General features: G+C 63.1%; 1 non-coding gene across 1 annotated transcript; it reads right to left on the bottom strand.

The window, feature by feature from the left end:
* Positions 1-2,512: 2,512 nt before the first annotated feature.
* LOC131870550 (5S ribosomal RNA) lies at positions 2,513-2,631 on the bottom strand. Its single transcript, XR_009368856.1, has one exon. It is a non-coding gene; the product is annotated as a 5S ribosomal RNA (ribosomal RNA).
* Positions 2,632-5,018: the final 2,387 nt, after the last annotated feature.

The following is a 5,018-nucleotide window of genomic DNA, read 5'->3' on the forward strand; positions in this document are numbered from 1 at the left end:
TGGAGCGCCCCCTCTTTTTTTGTCAGAGCGTTTGGTGGGGTTTCTCGCATTGGCTCTTCCCAGGCCCGGTTGTTGGGTGCGCTCCCACCCTGGCGCGCGCGAAGTTGGAAGTTGGGTTAATTGCCCGGGCGCGCACCTTCGCCAGGGTGGGCACCTTGGTGCGCACACCTTGGCTGGGCTGCGCACCAGGGCGGGCTCAAGATGGCACCAGCATTCCCTTTTTCTCACTATCTTTCAAAACGGAAATTTTAAAATCTCGTTTTTTTTTTGCCTTTTATGGAAATTAGTGAAGGCATCGCATCAAAGGTGCGCACCTCGCTGCCCACCTTGGTGTGCTCCGAGGTGCCCACCACGGTGCGCAACGCCGGTGCGAACCCGGGAGCGCCCCGATGTGTGCTCCAAGGTGCGGCGTGCACGAAGTCGGACCCCGGTTTGCCCCGGGTGCGCACCTCGCGTGCACCTTGGTGCGCACACCTTGGCTGGGTTGCGCGGCCTGGTGGGCACCATGGTGCGCACCAAGGAGCGCTCCGAAGTGTGCTCCAAGGTGCGGCGTGCACGAAGTCGGAGCCCGGTTTGCCCCGGGTACGCACCTCGCGTGCACCTTCGCCGGGGTGGGCACCTCGGCTGGGTTGCGCGCCCTGGTGCGCACCAAGGAGCGCTCCGAAGTGTGCTCCAAGGTGCGGCGTGCACGAAGTCGGAGCCCGGTTTGCCCCGGGTGCGCACCTTCGCCGCGGTGCGCACCATGGCGTGCACGAAGTCGGAGCCCGGTTTGCCCCGGGTGCGCACCTCGCGTGCACCTTCGGCGGGGTTGCGCGCCCTGGTGGGCACCATGGTGCGCACCAAGGAGCGCTCCGAAGTGTGCTCCAAGGTGCGGCGTGCACGAAGTCGGAGCCCGGTTTGCCCCGGGTGCGCACCTCGCGTGCACCTTCGGCGGGGTTGCGCGCCCTGGTGGGCACCATGGTGCGCACCAAGGAGCGCTCCGAAGTGTGCTCCAAGGTGCGGCGTGCACGAAGTCGGAGCCCGGTTTGCCCCGGGTGCGCACCTCGCGTGCACCTTCGCCGCGGTGGGCACCATGGCGTGCACGAAGTCGGAGCCCGGTTTGCCCCGGGTGCGCACCTCGCGTGCACCTTCGCCGGGGTGGGCACCTCGGCTGGGTTGCGCGCCCTGGTGCGCACCAAGGAGCGCTCCGAAGTGTGCTCCAAGGTGCGGCGTGCACGAAGTCGGAGCCCGGTTTGCCCCGGGTGCGCACCTCGCGTGCACCTTCGCCAGGGTGGGCACCTCGGTGCGCACACCTTCTCAATGTTTTCTTGCCTTTTCTGGAAATTGGTGAAGGCAGCGCATCAAAGGTGCGCACCTCGGTGTGCTCCGAGGTGCGAACCCGAGAGCGCTCCGAGGTGCCCACAAAGTCGAAAGTCGGGTTAATTGCATTGTTTTCCCCGGGTGCGCTCCGAGGTGCGCAACATCGGCGCGCACCAAGGAGGGCTCCGAAGTGTGCTCCAAGGTGCGCACGATGGCGTGCACCTCTGGTGCGCACGATTCGGAGCTCGGTTTGACCGGGGTGCGCACACCTTGGCTGGGTTGCGCACCTTTTGTGTGCTCCAAGGTGCGCACGAAGTCGGAGCTCGGTTTGCCCCGGGTGCGCACCTTCGCCAGGGTGCGCACCTTGATGCGCACGCCTTGGCTGGGCTGCGCACCTTGGTGGGCGCCATGGTGCGCACCTTTCGTGCGCTCCAAGGTGCGCACGAAGTCGGAGCTCGGTTTGCCCCGGGTGCGCACCTTGGTGGGCGCCATGGTGCACTCCGAGGTGCCCAAGATTGGTGCGCACCAAGGAGCGCTCCGAAGTGCGCTCCAAGGTGCGCGCGAAGTCGAAAGTTGGGTTAATTGTCCGGTTTGCCTCGGGTGCGCACCTTGCGTGCACCTTCGCCAGGGTGGGCGCCTTGGTGCGCACACCTTGGCTGGGCTGCGCACACCTTGGCACCCGCGTTTCCTTCATTTTAAATTTTTTTTTTTTACAATCTCTCAAGTGGGAAATTCTATAATCTCAACTTTTTTTGCCTTTTCAGGAAACTTTTGAATGGAGCGCATCATTGGTGCGCTCCGAAGTGTGCTCCAAAGCTCTCTCCAGCTGCGTGCACCTGCCCCGGCCGCGCACCCGGCCCCGCCCAGCTTCGCTCACCTGTCCCGGGCGTCTGGTGCGGAACCTTAGAGTAAGAAACATCACCGTGCACCTTGGCCAACGTGCGCGACTCGACCGAGCGCGCACTGGCCGAGGTGCACACCGATTTCACCTGGGTGCGCGCGCAGCACCTCGGGCGCACCGGGGTGCGCGCACAACGCCCGGGTTGCACCGTGGCCTGTGTGCTCGGGGCGCCTCGGGTGCGCGCTCGGTGTCGCCCCCCGCGCGCGCGGTAGTGCGGGCAGCGCACCCCGGCCCGGCCCGGCCCCGACGAGAACGCAAACGGGCAAAAGGTTTATTCAAATAGCATTGCGACGCCCGGCGAAAAACTAAAAAAGGGTGCAACACCGGGACTTCCCGGGAGGTCACCCATCCCAGTACTACTCCGGCCCAAGCGCGCTTAACTGCGGAGTTCTGATGGGATCCGGTGCACTAACGCTGGTATGATCGCACCCGTTATGAGCTTGTCGCAGTGTGTACTTAGCAAACCGCGACCCACGTGCGAATCCACCCCGGCCACCCACCCCCGTCGAGGTGCACACCCTCCCTCGCGAAGTGCGCCCCGTTCGCCAAGTGTGAGCCCTGCCCGGGTGCGCGCACCTTGCTAGGGCGTCGGGTGTGCACCCGGCCCGGCCTACGTGCGTGCACCTGGAGGGGGCGTCGTGTGCGTGCAGTGTCCCGTCTGCAACGCGGTGCCCACACACCACCTCGGGCGCAACGACCTGCGCTCACATGTGGGCCGAGTGCACCTTGGTGCATGTTCGGGGCGCCTCGGGTGCACGCTCGATCTTGCCCCGGTGCACCAAGGCGCTCGGTTTGCCCCGGGTGCGCACTTGGTGCAAGGTGGGCACCCAAAATAGGGATCAAGCACCAAAACACAAGTTTCGGGATGCAAAATGGGACCCAAGGACCACAAATGCGTTCCAAGACCCATGATGGGTCCACGAGAACAAAAATGTGTTCCGAGACTTAATAAACAAATATTGGGTTTTAGGAGAAGAAACATGCTCTGATGCCCAAAACGAGAATCGACCCCGAAAAGGCCACAGGCCAAAAGTGGGATGCGAGACAAAAAAAAATGGGACCCGAGGACCAAAATTGGGTTCCCAGGTCGAAGACAGGGCAACCGGACAAGAAACGACCTCTAAGGCTCGAAATGAGTCCCGACGACTAAAACTTGACAAGAAGCACCCATCAGGCACCCAACTCGACACCCATGGGATGCCGACCCACCCGGGCTTCCACCTAGCACACCTTGGCACCCACCCACCCTCGCACCCAACCTCGCACCCAACTTAGCACCTTTGAACCCACATTGGCACTCACCCTGACCCTGGCACCTTGGAACCCACATTGGCACTCACCTTGACCCTGGCACCCACCTTTGCACTCACCTTGGGACCCACCCTGGCTCCCACCTCGGCACCCACCCAGACACCCACCTTGGTTCCTTGGCACCCACCTTGGATCCTTGGCACCCACCCCGACACCCACCTTGGCACGCAACTTGGCTACTTGCCACCCACCTTGGCTCCTTGACGCCCACCCCGACAACCACCCCGTGACCTACCCTGGCTAGGGTTGGTGCACACCCACCCTGGTGCCCACCTTGGCACCCACCCTATGACCCACCTTGGCACGCACCTTAGTACCCACCCCGTTACCCACCCTAGGACCCACCCCGTGACCCACCTTGGCCAGGGTGGGTGCACCCACCCTGGTGCCCACCTTGGCACCCACCCATCCTAGCACCCAGCCTGTGACCGGGCTTGGAACCCAACCTTGCACCCGCACCCGTCTTGGCCAGTGTGGGTGCGCACCCATCCTGGCACCCACGTTGTGACACACCCTTTAACCCACGCACCCTAGCACCCACGTTGGCACCCACCTTGGAACCCAACCTAGCAACTTGGCACCCACCCCGTGACCCACCTTGGCATCCACCATAGCAGTCGCCGACTTGGCACCCACCTCGGCACCCACCTTGACACTTGTGGACCCACCTTGCCACTCACCCTAGCATCGACCCATCCTAGCACCCACCCTGGCACCTTTGCACCCTAGCACTCACCCATCCTAGCACCTAACCTGTGACCCACCTTGACACTCACCCTCGCACCCACCTTGGAACCCAACCTAGCACCCACCCACCCTGACACCAACCCTAGCACCTACCCACCCTTGCACCCACCCTGTGACCCATCTTGGCACCCACCCATCCTACCACTCAACCTATCACCCACCTTCTCACCCACCTTGGCATCCACCTTAGCACCCACCCACACTGGCACCTTGGCACCCACCTCGGGCAAGGTGGGTGCACACCCACCCTGGCACCCAATTTAGAACCCACCGAGCATGTTACCCACCTTGGCACCCACATTGCAGCCCACCCTAGTACCCACCCTATGACCCACATTGGCATCCACACCCTAGCACCCAGGCACCTCGACACCCGCCTTGACACCCACCCTAGCACTGAACCTGTGACCCACCTTGGAACTCACCCTAGAACCCACCCACCCTGTGAACCACCTTGGCATCCACCTTAGCACCCACCCACCTTGGCACCCACTCTAGCACTCACCCATCCTAACACCCAACTTGTTACCCACCTTGGCACCCGCCCTCGCGTCCACCTTGAAACCCACCCTAGCACCCACCCACGCAGGAGCCCACCTTGGCACCCAACCTAACACCCACGCATCCTGGCACCCAACTTGTGACCCACCTTGGAACCCACCCTAGTACCCACCTTTGAACCCACTATATCACCAACCCACCTTGGCACCCACCCTATGACCCTCTTTGGAATCCACCCTAGCACGCACCCACCCTGGCA

The sequence above is a fragment of the Cryptomeria japonica genome, unplaced genomic scaffold, assembly GCF_030272615.1.
Source record: "Cryptomeria japonica unplaced genomic scaffold, Sugi_1.0 HiC_scaffold_336, whole genome shotgun sequence".
NCBI classification, from domain to species: domain Eukaryota; kingdom Viridiplantae; phylum Streptophyta; class Pinopsida; order Cupressales; family Cupressaceae; genus Cryptomeria; species Cryptomeria japonica.